This window comes from Prionailurus bengalensis, chromosome B1 (genome assembly GCF_016509475.1).
Source record: "Prionailurus bengalensis isolate Pbe53 chromosome B1, Fcat_Pben_1.1_paternal_pri, whole genome shotgun sequence".
In the NCBI taxonomy this organism is placed as follows: domain Eukaryota; kingdom Metazoa; phylum Chordata; class Mammalia; order Carnivora; family Felidae; genus Prionailurus; species Prionailurus bengalensis.
Genome location: NC_057344.1, coordinates 159,703,637 through 159,719,768, shown reverse-complemented (window position 1 = coordinate 159,719,768; position 16,132 = coordinate 159,703,637). Strand labels below are relative to the sequence as shown.

Sequence of the window (16,132 nt, the reverse complement as noted above, 5' to 3'; positions counted from 1 at the left end):
AATGCAACATCCATTCTGCAGCCCATGGATCAAGGAGTCATTTCAACTTTCAAGTTATGTTTTTAAGAAATACATTTCATAAATTATAGCTGCCATATGTAGCGATTTCCCTGATGAATCTTGTGAAAGTAAATTGAAAATCTTCTGGAAAAGATTCACTATATTAGATGCTATTAAGAACAGGTCAAAATATCAATATTAACAGGAATTTGGAAGAAGTTGAGTCCAACCCTCATGGAGGACTTTAGGGGTTCAGGTTTTCAGTAGAAGAAGTAACTTCAGATATGGTGGAAATAACAAGAGAACTAGAATTAGAAGTGGAGCTTGAAGATACAAATTGAACTACTGCAATCTCATATTAAAACTTTAACAGATGAGGAGTTGCTTCTTCTGGATGAGCAAATAATGTGATTTCTTGAGATGGAAACCTATTGAAATGACCACAAAGGATTTAGTATATTCTGTAACTCAGTTGATAAAGCAGCAGCAGGGTTTGAAAGAATTGACTCCAGGTTTTAAAGAAGTACCCAAAGTAGTACTATTAGCAGCATCATGTGCTACAGAGAAATCTTTCATGAAAGGAAGAGTCAACTGATGCATCAAACTTCATTATTGTTTTATTTTGAGAAGTTGTCACAGCCATCTCAACCTTCAGGAACCACCACCCTGATGTCAGCAGCCGCCATCATTGAGGCAAAACCCTCCACAAGCAAAATTATTTCTACCCGCTGAGAGCTCAGATGATGTTTAGAAATTTTTTACCAACCAAATACCTTTTAATTAAGATATTTGGTTGCTAAAAAAATTGTTAAAAAAAAAACAATGTACAGGGGCGCCTGGGTGGCTTAGTCAGTTAAGCTTCTGACTTTGGCTAGGTCATAATCTCTCAGTTTATGGGTTTGAGCCCTATGTTGGGTTCTGTACTGACAGCTCAGAGCCTGGAGCCTGCTTCAAATTCTGTGTCTCCCTCTCTCTACCTCTCCCCCTCTCATGTTCTCTCTCTCTCTCTCTCTCTTAAAAATAAATAAACATTAAAAAATTTAAAAAAACCCAATGTACATTTTTTAGAGATATGCTACTGCATACTTAATAGACTACAATATAGTATAAACATAACTTTTATATGCACTGGGAAATCAAAAAGTTCATTTTTCTCACTTTTTGAGCTCAGTGAATATCTCAAAATTACCCAATTGACCTCAAGATTAATGAGCAATAAGAAATACTTTTAAGCCACTGAGTTTTCTGTTATATTGCTATACATCATTATAGTGCCTATAAATAACTTATACAGGGTATGATAAAATAGATTCTCAGAGGAGTTTTTGTGTATGTGTAGGGATGTGTATGTGTGCAATTGGTGTGATAAGGGATCAGTGTTGTGCCCTGGCACACTAGGTGGTAAATCAGTATTCACTGAATGCACAGATTCTCATGCTAATGAAAAGTTTATTGAAGAATCTATGGCCATAGAATGTCATGTGAACCCTTGTTCTGGATAATTGTAGATAACATTTTGTTTCTCGAAAGTGAGTTTTCTTTTGTGAATTAAGTGTGTATTTGAGCTAAGACCAGTTATTCTTATTTTTTTAATGTTGATTTGGGGAGGAGCTGAGAGAGAAGGAGAGAGAGAATCCCAAGAAGGCTCCATGCTATCAGTGCAGAAGCAGATGTGGGACTCCATCTCACAAACTGTGAGACCGTGACCTGAGCCAAAGTCAAGAGTCAGAGGCTTAACCCACTGAACCACCCCTGCATCCCCAGTAATTCTTATTTTTGAACCCATCAGTGGTTTTTCTTTGGGGAAGGCAGAAAAGTAGCGCCCTTTAAGAAGCTGTTCCGACCTAGAACAAATCTACTCAATGTCATGAAAGCTTTATTTTAAATGATGAGAAAAAATGGATTTAAAAATGATTTCTGCCTGTTTTTATCACTTTTCTGACTATAGCTGGCTCTTGAACTGCATGGGTCCACTTTGTGAGAAATGAGCCCACTGACCAAACGAAAGGAGGGATGGTGGAGACTCAGAGCACAGTGAAGTCAAGCTTTAATCAACCTTCTTGCAAGAGAGGGTGTCTGATGGACAGGCACAGGTAGGCTGGTTCCAGCAGGCAATTTACCTTCTAGTGTGCAACTTCCTTGACTGATTTCTCATTGGCTGAATACTACAGAGGTTACACTTTACTCGGAAGTTGCCTATGCCCATGTAAAGCAAAACAGTAGTCTGATTGGAACAAATGTACATTCCTTGAAGTGACGCAGAGACTTCAGTTCTTTGGTGAATGCTCATTGCAAAACCCATGAAAAATAAGCCCGTGAAATGGAGAAGGGAAGAACCAGGAAGTGAAGTGTCTAAGGGTTTGGGACTCCATTGTTGGGGGGACAGGCTTTGTACATATTTCCAATAGGTTGTAAACCTATTCTTAACTAGATAGCACAACTTTTATTTGGTATTTCTGAAAATGAATCATCTCACGTACTTCTCACAACTTACAACCAGATTTTTTCTGATAAATACAAGACTGCAAATGTATTTTCTCTTCCTTATAATTTTTTCAACATTTTATTTTCTATGGTTTACTTTAAGAATACAGTATATAATTCGTATACAAAATATGTGTTGACTTTCATGATATTGGTAAGGCTTCTGGTTAATGTAGGCTATTAGTAGTTAAGTTTTTTGGGGAGTCCAAAGTTATACATGGATTTTTTACTGTGCAGGATTTTGGTGCCTCTATTCTCTCCCTATATTGTTCAAGGGTCAACTGTAATGCACAAATCTCTGGTTGATCTGCAGCAGTTACTACTACATTTTAGAGCAAGGCATTTTTCCCTTGGAAACTTTATGTGAAGGGAGCTAGAATTTTACAATACAAGTAGAATATATCAAGCACCCTCTTTAGTGAGAGACTGCTCCCAAATGGTACATAAAGGAACACAATTTACTTTTGTTGGGCCGAATTCTAACTGATGTGTTTGCACAAAGAATTTGTCTCGAAGGCAGTCTTTAAGCCTAAGTGAGCACAATTTTATCATGTTTTAAAGCATTATATGTTTAGGTATTGTTTTTCAAATCTTTTATGTTTTCAACACTTAGTTTGTGGGGGAAAAAAGAAGAAAAGAGATACAGAGAGAAAATCTTGGTAAGCTGAAAAAATTTTAATGCGAAATAATTGAAAGGTCTCATTTTGAAGGCTTGTGGTTGTTCTGATCCTGTTATTTTAATACCTGGTGGTTGCTTACAATTCTGTAATTTTTATGAAGAGAAAGAGAGAAGAGAAGGAAGGAAGGTAGGAAGGAAGGGGGAAGGAGGGAAAGAGGACAGGAAGGAAGGAAGGGGGAAAACGGAGAAAGAGAAAACACTTTTTCCCTTATTCAGCCAGGTATTTAATCACCTCTGAATGGTATTTCAAGTGTTTCCTCTTTTTCAGAACAGGATGCGACTATTAGCCTTAAGTTATGTTGCAGAGGTATATCTTTGGGCAGGAGAAGATACCACTGAATAGGGGTGGGACGGGACTTTTGGCATTCCTGATGCCAAGGTCTGTCCTCAGATGACAGGAACTTCATCTCTTCTGTGAAGGTAGCAAAAGAAACGGTTGATCAGCAGTTATTGATGGTGCAGGCGTACATCCAGATTCCTAGAACAGCAGGAAATTTATTTCTCACAAATCCCACATAATAAACAAACAGTGTTGCTACTCTCATTATTACTAATAAGGGACATAAATAGAAAAACATTCTTTAAAATATTCTAAAACTGAATGGCATTCTCATTAGCAAAATATCAGCTTCACAAGTTTATTGCTTCTGATAGATGAAGGAAGAATTGAAGCAAGAAATTGAGAGGCGCTGACTCTTAACCCATTCACATTACTAACTAGTCAGTAATTGACCTTGGGGAAATGTCCCAACCTCTGAATTTTAGATTTTCCAATCTAACTAACTTGTCCTAACTATAATGCAAAAAGCAACAAGCAAGACAATATTTTGTATAAAGAAATCTCTATGGAAAATATTATATAGGATAAGGTTCTATTTTTGTCACTACTCTCATAATAAAAATTCGACTATTGAAAGAAGGAATAAACTGCATACTTTATGAGGTCCTATACAAAAGTACATAGTATTTTGATTGCAGTTCACTGGATTATTTAAATTGTTTTTAATATAAATAATAATATTAATTTCATCATTCACCGTAGTTCATTATATTTGCATTCTCAATATTAGAAGCTTTGTTTCAAAGATTAAAGTCATTCCTGGATATTAATAGAATAGAAGTGGAGTGTCTACTCTGTGGACTAGACTATTCTTAAAACTGTGCTGCATTCTAATTATTGACTTTATTATTATCTTTTGAGAGTAAATTGCTAATTGATACTATACAGGGATTTTTCACATATAGTATTGATATTTTTAATAATAATTATACAAGGCTATAAGGTAGATATTATTATTATTATTAGAGAATTTAAGTCACTTGTCTGATCTCATAAAAGAGCTAGACATGTCTCCCTATTATGTCAGACTATATCCAATATATAGTCCACGTTTACAAGGAGCATAGGATCTAGCAAGTGAGAAAAAGGTAGATATAACTGTTACATGAAGAGAGATAGTGACAAACACCATAAAAGCAAAATACAAGAAATATTGGTTATAACTGAGATTACCTCTACTTATAAGGATCATGAAAGAACTAATATTTGAGAAGGACCCTTAAAGGAGTTTGTAATATAAAAATGCACCAATAGAGGGAAATCTATTTTAACTAGCAGAACATTTATGGATGGAAATAAGGTGATAATTTGGGAAATTCTTATTGCTCATTTCTTTTGTCTTTTTAAACACATGATTTTAGCTCTGGCTAGCCCCAGGGTTTCAGATGCCTGGAGTAGTAGTGAGATTTAACATGGAATGAAAAGTGGAGAAATGAGGCCAGTTTTGACTTCTAAATGTGAAAAAAAAAAAGATTTTGTAGTCGAGTAAGTGTTTTTGAAAACAGGAATTTCCAAATTTATTTATCATTTAGTGAACATCTCAAGAACTAAGAAGGACTTAAATCATTGAGTTTTTTCCATAAGGTAGTGGAGGTGCTCTTTTTCCTAGAATAACCAATCTGTAAGACTTCCTTCTCTAGAGAAAGGAACATCTGATATGGAGGAAAGAAAAAAATCTTTCAATGCTGACTCAGTGGGTGTCTGGAAGAAGGAAGAGAACAAGAGGAGGGGGAAGGCAAAGGTATTTTAGTAAATAAAATACCACTGAATAAGGGTGGGACGGGACTTTTGCCAATGGTCCACATTGGGACCTCTGGAAAGAGAACTCCTTGCAGATGACCCTGTACACTGTGCTGCCCTGGGTTCTTGAATGCCATAGACCAAATGATAAGTGACCAAGATGCTTACAGGTAAATTTCCAGAGGAAATAATCAAAGCAGGGACAAAGCAGCTCTTGTAAATTTTACTCTCCAAGGATCCATATCCATATGAATCATACTGAGTTCTCTGGGGGATTGAAAGTACTAGGAAGGTTGGAGATGAGGTTTAATCAGCCAGATTGCACCACCAAACTCTCTACCAGCTCATTGTCAGATTCTGAGCTGTATCAGTCTTGGATGCCAGCCAGTGGATGAGAACCATGATCCTAGAGATCAAGGGAGCCATCCTGAATCAATCCTTTAACATAAGGTTTCTTAAGCCACATCTCTCCCTCTATATTCCTGGAAGCTACTGTGAAAAGGACCTGAGAAGGGGGATAGAAGTCTGAGTTTAATCCTAAAGAAATCTTTAGCAATTACAGTTATTTTCCACATTACAATAGGCTCAAGTTTCAGAGAATTATTATATTATTGGTAGACAAAAATAAAGAAGTTGCAAAAATAAAGAAGTTGCATTTTCTTTATGAATCTGAGTTGTATGTGTTAAATTTTAATCCTGCTACACGAAAATGTGAAAGAGATATTATTCCCCCCCCCCTTTTTTTTTTGGAATAAGGGGAAAAAAATGGAGTGGCTCAATAACTTGGCCAAGGTAACAGAGCAGGAATAAGATGAAGTTGGATTTGAGTTGGATGTTTTAACTCCAAAGGCCATGCTTCTATCACAATACCATGCAATATTAGGGAATAGCAAATAATCTTGTTTGGATGGATTATAAGACACATTGTTAGTAATTATATGTGTAATGTCTTATCTTGGACAAAACATGAGGTAGCTTTGTTAGGAGTTATGAGAACCTAGAAGGTAGTTTGAAGCCCAAACTTAATTTAAGTCTGAGAAAAACTATAGAAAAAGAGTACAGGGTTTGTATGCCTGTTATATAGTATTATGAGCCTATTATGGTACCTATTGCATAGGTATTACATAATTAAAATAATATTAAAATGTAAAATAAGTATAGTAATGCTGAGTTAATTATTAATATTTTTCATTATGGCTACTTGAGTAGTTAAACCTCTGATGATTTAATTTTTTTTTTCAACGTTTATTTATTTTTGGGACAGAGAGAGACAGAGCATGAACGGGGGAGGGGCAGAGAGAGAGGGAGACACAGAATCGGAAACAGGCTCCAGGCTCCGAGCCGTCAGCACAGAGCCGGACGCGGGGCTTGAACTCACGGACCACGAGATCGTGACCTGGCTGAAGTCGGACGCTTAACCGACTGCGCCACCCAGGCGCCCCAAACCTCTGATGATTTAAATCATCAAACCTTTGAAAATATTTTTTTCTGATGCCCATCCATTTCTGGTGTTATAAGCATTTACCATAAAATTATGTATTCTGAAGACTGTTAAAATATAAGGATGTCAGTTCCTGTAGTAGAAATGGGGTTAATACGGGCACCTGGGTGGTTCAGTGGGTTAAGCGCACGACTTCAGCTCAGGTCATGATCTCAGGGTTTATGAGTTTGAGCCCTGCATTGGACTCTGTGCTGACAGCTAGAGCCTGGAGATTGCTTTGGATTCTGTGTCTCCCTCTCTCTCTGCCCCTCCCCTGCTCATGCTCTCTTTCTCTCTCAAAAATAAACATTAAAAAAAAATTAAAAAAAAAAGAAATTGAGTCAAGATGCAGCTATGGTAAGATATCAGAATAAGTTATCTAAATTTATTTCTTAAAATTTAGTTTAAAAAAATTTTTTTAAGGATTTCACAATTGTACTGATTTAATAATAACAAAACTGTAGGATTTTTTATTATATTTCAAATTTATATCTGAAACATCTGGATTAATTTTCATAAATAGTATATTTTTATTTTTATTTTTATTTATTGCTTTCAAATAGAGTGTTTTTTTAGACATGGAAAAAATAATGATTTTATGACATTGTAAAATAACACTATTTGTCTCCAAAAAGAGCTGTTTTGGATTTTCAGCATAGTTTCTTCATCTACATGTCCTTCAATCTCAGCTTACTTACGTAAAATTTTGAATTGCAATACTGAGAAACACATTTTCAGTGTATTTTTTCAAGCTAAATGAAGGCACCAATTGATAAGGTATGATCATTTTAATAGCTATTGCATCAAAAAGAAACAGAGTTTCAAGGTCTTAGGAAAGGAGTTGGGGTTATTTACATATGATAGAAGTTTTTGATTTGAAGGAAGGTATAGAAAAGGCAAGTTCTTATAGCTGGTAAGGTACAAAAAAAGGAAAATAGAACATACCAGAAGATTTGGGTCCTACAGCAGAATTACAGCATCCAGTATGATATTGGTGATGGCTTACATTTTAATAAGTTTATTTAAAGACAATCTAATGAGACTTTATTTTTTTCTTTCTTAACACATCTATAATTTCATAGTAAAAGACAAGGAAGAAAAAATACTTATCATAGATATTTGACATTTACTAGGACTACTTCAACAAATTCTTAAATACTATTATTGTTAGCCTGTTATATGTGTAGCATAAATTTTTTGGGACCTAAAACAGTGCCTGGAAAATTGAAGATTTACAATGAATATTTATTTAATAACAATTTCATAAGAACTATTGCATTTGAAATGATAGGTAGAGATTGGCAATGTAGCATTAAGAATTATATATTGAGTCAGACTAAATCCCTAACTAAATGATTGGAGATTTACATTCATGTCTCAGCAAGTTTACAAATTACCATATGTCAGAGGCCTCACTTAAGCCCTTCTCAAGTACATTTGGAACTATAAAGATTAGGCTGTTCATAAACACATCATTAATGTGCCTTAAAAAGATGTATGGATAAGGTAGAATGGTTGTTGTTGTTGTTATTTCTTTTTCATTTTTTTAAGACTATAGATCTAGGAATCCCAGAGATCTGGACTTGAATGCTAACTACACTAATTTGCTGAGTGACTTAGCTATATTATTTAACCTCTTTAAATAGCCAACTCATCATCTGTGGAGGAGAAATAATATATCCTTCAAAAAATGATTGGGAGAATTGAATGAAATAACATATGCATAGTTAGAAGTCAATACATGTCCATTCTGCTCTATCACCTGCTAATCAAATCTGCTATATTATCAAACAGTGAACGCTTGCTTTTCTATACATGTATACACACAGGTAAACCATCACTTGCATCAAAGTGAGTATTTCCAACACCCAGCATGCTACCTCATCCTTCCTCTCTGTTCGTATACACTCAAGGATAACAGCTATTTTTGTTTCTATTTTATGTTATTTATTTTTAATTTACATCCAAGTTAGTTAGAATATAGTGCAATAATGATTTCAGAAGTAGAATCTAGTGATTCATCCCCTACATATAACACCCAGTGCTCATCCCAAGTGTTTTCCTTAATTCCCCTTCCCTATTTAGTGCACCCCCCACCCACAACCTCACCAACAACCCTCAGTTTGTTCTCTGTATTTAAGAGTCTCTTATGTTTTGTCCCCCACCCTGTTTTTATATTCTTTTTGCTTCCCTTCCCTTTTGTTCATCTGTTTTGTATTTTAAATTCCACATATGAGTGAAGTTATATGATATTTGTTTTTCTCTGACTAATTTCATTTAGCATAATGCCCTATAGTTCCATCCACCTTGTTGCAAATGGCAAGATTTCATTCGAGTAATACTCGATTATATATATATATATATATATATATATACACACATATATATATATATACACATATATATATATATATATATATATACATATATATATATGCCACCTCTTCTTTATCCATTCAACTGTTGATGGACATTTGGGCTCTTTCCACACTATGGCTATTGTTGATACTCCTGTTATAAACATTGGGGTGCATGTGCCCCTCGAAACCTGTATTCTTTGTATAAACACCTAGTAGTGCAATTGCTGGGCCATGGAATAGTTCTATTTTTAATTTTTTGACGAACCTCCACACTGTTTTCAAGAGTGGCTGCACCAGTTTACATCCCCATCAGTAGTGCAAAAGGGTTCCTCTTTCTCTGCATCCTCACTAACATCTGTTGTTGCCTGAATGGTTAATTTTAGCCATTCTGACAGGTGTGAGGTGGTATCTCATTGTGGTTTTGATTTGTATTTCCCTGATGATGAATGATGCTGAGCATTTTTCATGTGTCTGTTAGCTATCTGGATGTCTTCTTTGGAGAAGTGTCTATTCGTGTCTTTTGTCCATTTCTTCACTGGATTATTTGTATTTTGGGAGTTGAGTTTGATAAGTTCTTTATAGATTTTGGATACTAACCCTTTATCTGATATGTCATTTGCAAATTTCTTCTCCCATTGCATCATTTGTGTTTTAGTTTTGCTGATTGTTTCCTTAACTGTGAAGAAGCTTTTTATCTTGATGAGGTCCCAATAGTTCATTTTTGCTTTTGGTTCCTTTGCCTCCAGAGACATGTTGAGTAAGAAGTTGCTGTTGCTGAGGTCAGAGAGGTTTTTGCCTGTTTTCTCATGTAGGATTTTGATGGCCTCCTATCTTATGTTTAGGTCTTTCATCCATTTTGGGTTTATATTTGTGTATGGTATAAGAAAGTGATCCAGTTTCATTCTTCTGCACATTGCTGTCCAGTTTTCCCAACACCATTTGCTGAAGAGACTGTCTTTATTCCACTGGATATTCTTTCCTGCCTTGTCAAAGATTAGTTGGCCATATGTTTGTGGGTCCATTTCTGGGTTCTCTACTCTGTTCCATTGATCTATGTGTCTGTTTTATGTGCCAGTACCATACTCTCCTGATGAATACATCTTTGTCATACATCTTGAGGTCAAGAATTGTGCTGCCTCTAGCCTTGGTTTTCTTTTTCAGGATTGCTTTGGCTATTCGGGGTCTTTTGTGGTTCCATACAAATTTTAGCATTGTTTGTTCTAGCTCTGTGAAGAATGTTGGTGTTATTTTGATATGGATTGCATTGAATATGTAGATTGCTTTGGATAGTATCAACATTTTAACAATATGGAGCGAGCATGGTATATTTTTCCATTTTTGTGTGTGTGTGTCTTCTTCAATTTCTTTCATAAGCTTTCTATAGTTTTCAGTGTATAGATTTTTCATCTGTTTGGTTAGGTTTATGCCTAAGTATTTTATGGGTTTGGGTGCAATTTTAAATGGGATTGATTCCTTGATTTCTCTTTCTGCTGCTTCATTATTGGTGTATAGAAATGCAACCAATTTCTGTGCATTGATATTTTATTGTGTGACTTTGCTGAATTCATGGATGAGCTCTAGAAAATTTTTGGTGGAATCTTTTGGGTTTTCCATATAGAGTGTCATGTTGTCTGTGAAGAGTGAAAGTTTGACTTCCTCCTTGCCAATTTGGATGCTTTTTATTTCTTTGTATTGTCTGAGTGCTGAGGCTAGAACTTCCAATACTAGGTTAAATAACAGTGGTGAGAATGGACATCCCTATCATGTTCCTGACCATGGGGGAAAGCTCTCAGTTTTTCCCCATTGAGGATGATATTAGCAGTGGGTCTTTTGTATATGGCCTTTATGGTCTTGAGGTATGTTCCTTCTATCCCTTCTTTCTTGAAGGTTTTTTATCAAGAAAGGGTGCTATATTTTGTCAAATGCTTTCTCTGCATCTTTTGAGAGGATCATATGGTTCTTGTCCTTTCTTTTACTAATGTGATGTATCACATTGATGGTTTTGTAGATATTGAACCAGCCCTGCATCCTAGGTATAAATCCCACTTGTTTGTGGTGAATAATTGTCTTAATATATTGTTGGATCCAGTTTGCTAGTATCTTGTTGAGGATTTTTGCAAAGGGTAACTGCTATATTAATCTCTATCATCATAGATTAGTTTTGCCAACTTTGTATTAATTAAATATAGTATATATGCTTTTTTCTGGCTTCTTTAGCTCAATTTGATGTGTGTGAGATGTATTCATGTTTTGTCTTTAGATACAGTTAATTTTTTTTCATCGTGTTGGTGATTTTCATTTGTTCGTTCTACAGTTGTTGGGCATTTGGATTTTGTCCACCTTTTGATTTTTGTAAACAACACTGACATGAATATTCATAACAGTCCTATACATGCCATTGTATGGTCAAAAGCAGGCATTTCCTCTTGAAACTTATTTAAATTTTCAGTAATATCGCATGTGTGTGTGTGTGTATGTATGTGTGTGCATATGTTATTATAACCTTTTCCCAAAATGTATGTGCCAGTTTACAATCCCATCAAAAATATATGAGTTTCATTGCTCCATATCCACCAACACTTGATAACAGTAAACGTTGGTTTTGTGAATATCTATATCTATATCTATATCTATATCTATATATCATATATAATTTTAGCCATTCCTGTGGGATGTAATGTCTTATTGTGATTTCAATTTGCATTTCTGTGATGACAAATGATACTGAGTATCTTTTCATATGCTTATTGTCCTTTTTCATATCACTTTTGGTAATGTTCCCTTTCAAGTTTTATTTATTTATAAAATAGGTTGTTAGTATTTTATTGACTTATAGGATTCTGACTCCAAGTCCTTGGCTGCACCTAAATATTGGGAATATCTTCTCCCAGTCTATAGCTTGGCATTTTTTTCTCTTGTATTTTTGATGTATTTTGACTGATGGCAGAACTTTTTAATTCAACAATTTTTTAATAGCTAGTGCTCTTGTGTCCTGTTTAAGAAATTTTGCCTATCTGAGATGAAAAAGATATTGTCTTCTGTTTTCATCTAGAAGCCTTTTGTTTTTCTTTTCACAATTAGGACTATGATCTGTATCAAATTACTTTTGTGTATGTTGTGAGGTAAGGGTCAATTTCATTTTTTTTTTCCTCCAGAGATATCTTAATGGATCAGCACAATTTATTGAAAAGACTGCCCTTTTAGTTTGAATTACAGTCATGCACTACATAAATCAAGTGATCATATGTGTTTGGGTCTTTTTCGGGATTCTATTTCTGTTCCATTAGCTTCCTTGCACACAAATTTCTGTTATTTTTGTTATAATTTTGTTCATCTTTGGTATCAGTTGCAGTATTTGTGATTTTGTGTTCTTCATTAAAATAAAACAAAACTTTATAATTTTGAAACCAATGAGTGGTAAAATTGTTCTTTCTCTGAAGTACACATGCGTTGTTTGCTGTCAAATCCTCCTTAATTTTCTTTTTTTGTTTTTATTTAAAACTTTTTTTTAATGTTTATTGTTGAGAGACAGAGAGAGACAGAGCATGAGCCGGAGAGGGGCAGAGAGAGAGGAGACACAGAATTGAAAGCAGGCTCCAGGCTCCAAGGTGTCAGCACAGAGCCTGATGCAAGGCCAAAACCCAGGAGCTGTGAGATCATGACCTGAGCCGAAGTTGGACACCCAACTGACTGAGCCACCCAGGCCCCCTCCTTAATTTTCTATAAATGATCACAAATTCAGAATAATAAAAAAAGACTTTTCTGTATTGTTTCAAGTATTTATTTATCAACATTATTCTTTATAGGGTTTAAATTCAAGTTCAATCTGTAGTGTATTATTTGTTTATTCATTCATGCATTCATTCACTGTTAGGGACATGCTACTTTGTTCTCAACATTAGTGCTAGTTTTTCCCACATATCAACTCAGATACTAGCACATGGCATGTATCTGCATATGCTGTTTATTTAGTCCAAATTGAACCAGAATTTGAGGTATGTGGACCATATAAGTAGAGGTTGCAAAGGGTTAGATTGAGGAATGGGGAATGAGTTTGGGGGGTAGGGTCTGTGGCCCACACTAGCACTAAAATTTGCATTATGAGTCCTTCCTGGCCATTAGAAATGCTTAAAAATAATAGCTATAGATTTTTTATTTTAGAGAATTTTTCTTTTTTTCTTTTCTTTTTTTTTGGTGGGGGGGAGACCCCTTGATACAGACAAATGCTCCCATGTTATTCTATTTAAATTCAGTTATTAGCTATGTATTATTTAGAGAGAAGATTGTTCTTTCAGAGCATGTTTGAATCTGATATATTCCCACAAGGGAAAAAAATAGTAAAGCTACTCAAAATACTATTAAAAATGTATTGCAAGTAAGAGCTCTGTTTTCCTTTCTTTTTTTTTAAAGAAAATACAGGTTATTTGATTATGGATTCAGTTTGCTTTGAGTAGTTTTTTATCACAGGTTTCAAAGGGAGATTTCTTTGAAGCACATCTCTGCTGAGACATAAAAACACAAGTTGGCTAAAGCCGACAAGTTTGCTGCGATGACTTAGTCTGGAATGTAGGAAGAAATAGGAGGCTTTTTCAATTGCAATGAACAGCTACGGAAGCCTGTCTCTTCCTTTTTACTATAGTGTGTTGAGCATTACACTTTTTTCTCCTGAGATAGCATTAAAATCGATCATTTTCTTATTAAATTCAAAGAGTATGTTTCAACAATATTGCATTTAGCCCCTAAAGAGCAAAACTGGGAGGTTAAATGTGAATCATAAAACTCTGTTTCTCAATAAAAGGATTGGGTAGGTGGCAAAGGCAATGGCCAATAAGAGTTGATATGTGGTAGTCATTGATTCCATGTAATATTCTGAAGGTTTCTTTTTCACGCTTTCAGTTCCAAAAAAGAAAATAAATCTATAGGATTTTAGTTAGTATTTTGAATAAGTTGTGTAGGTTCTTAAAGAGCAACACTCAAGATAATAGTTCAGTCTTCATAAAATAGGTCATTATCATTATTCTAAAGTAGCGTAGGAACAAAGCCCCCCAAAAATATCTATCTATCTATCTATCTATCTATCTATCTATCAATTGGCCAAGTAACTGATAGCTATTATGCTGGTCTAAAAAGTCTAATAGCTTTTCAAAGATATAAGTGAGAAGATTCTCTGTTATTCATTCTCATATGCTGGATTTTGTGACCTTTGTAATTATGTTATTCTCATCAATTCTTCTTACTTTGGCATATTGCAGATAGAGTTTTGATCCAATTTGTTGATATAAATATAGCAACTTTCCAAATATTTAGTATCTTGATTATAGAACACAATACCAAGATATCACTACCCTTAAAGAATCTGTTCCAGGGACTATATCTTCTCTTTTGGAACCTTTTTAGCTGTGCAGTCCACACTGCTGGTCAGACATGTTTCACAGTAGTGTCTGGTGGAATCTTGATTTTTTTTTTAAGATAATTTCTATTCCTGGGACAGAGACAGTAGGGAATAACAAAAGACATTTATCAACCATGAGTTTAGTCTGTTAGGGTGCTAGTAGAAAACAGAAGGCACACTAGAAAGTTAACGGGTGAGTTAATAAAAGAGAATAATTATGGAAATGTAGGCAAAATTAAGAGAACAAAAAAGGGTTGGTGAAGCATTCAAGGGCCCCCAACAATGAGAGCCATTACTACTCCAAAGTCTCATGTGAAATGGTAGAGAGTGGTAAGAGCAAAACTAAGTGATGACTATTGCTGTGAAAACTGGCCTGCCCAGCATTAGTGGACTTACACAGAGGAGGATGGCCACTGTCAAAATCATGGGTTGGGAGGAGGGAGCTGAGGTGTGGTAGAAATAAGTACCTGATAACTTTGCCCTCTTACTCCTTTTCTCCCATAGTAATGCCTCTTATTGATTGAAAACAGCAAAATGTCAGAGGGCAAGAGATACCAAGTGATGTAGTTCTGGGGTAAAGATCAGCGCAAAGAACAGATCCATAAAGGTAATAGTAAATGCAGAATAATCAGCACAGTCCATCCCTTTTTTTCTAGTTGGCATTCATTCCAGTTCTTCATTTTAGATAGACAAATCTGAAACATAAAGGAAAAAAATCCCCAAACATAAAGGAAACAAAAAGTCTTACTATCATATCACCTTGGGGAGATGTCAGTGTAGCTAGAATCTCACCAGGAGCTTTAACTGTGATATTATTGAGCACCAGTGCCCTTCATATATAGTATAGATGTCCATAGTGGATGGAAAGGAGAAAAATAATGATTAATGGAGAACATGGCTGACCATAGTGTCCACTTCTATAGCTGACTATAAGGCTTAGGTTACAAGGTTTGTTGAAATTATAGATTCATTCTTTGATCACCAGTTTCATGTTTCCTTTATTCTCTGCCATCATTAGTTGACGAGTTTTTTCTGATGGGGTGACCCAAATCTTCACTTCTATAGAAGCCATATCTCTAGTGGTCTTGTCTTGAGGTGTTGCCCCAATTTCCCACTGGCAAATGATAGAAGAATGGCTGTATTAATAGGTGCCACAGTGAGTTGCCCCCACTAGTTGGAAAAAATCTAATTTCTCCTTGTTAATCAAATTAATTATTCAAGCCACAACATTGACCTCTGTCTTTACCTGTTAAAATAAGGAGCCCAAGATAGCCTGAGGTAAATCTCAGTTTCTATTTCAATAGAATCATGACTGAGTTCCCTGGTGGAAGCATTGACTTTTGAACTACACTGAGGTCCCTTCTAGCATACTATTAGGTTCAGTAGTGAGAAGAGCTTTTCCCACATCCACACCTTGTTTCCCAGGCTCATGCAGTCTATCTATAGAGAAGATGGCACTATTTATTGTTTACTGGACTAAAGTTTATTATGCATCCTATAGAAGAGAACTACAAGCTCACAGGATGTCTTCACTTACATAGTGTCATTTCTGAGCCTTTGGTGGCTAATTTATCACTTTGTCAACCAGCTGCTCTTTGGGGGAATATGATAAGATCAGAGAGTACCTTGAGAATTTCACAGTGCTTGCTATATTTCT

At 35.3% G+C, this 16,132-nt stretch overlaps 1 long non-coding RNA gene across 1 annotated transcript; it reads right to left on the bottom strand.

Moving 5' to 3' along the window:
• Window positions 1-3,138: 3,138 nt before the first annotated feature.
• Window positions 3,139-15,167, bottom strand: LOC122468319. The gene is made up of 2 exons (XR_006293206.1): window positions 14,943-15,167; window positions 3,139-3,641 (listed from the first exon to the last, which is right to left on the bottom strand). It is a non-coding gene; the product is annotated as an uncharacterized LOC122468319 (long non-coding RNA).
• Window positions 15,168-16,132: the final 965 nt, after the last annotated feature.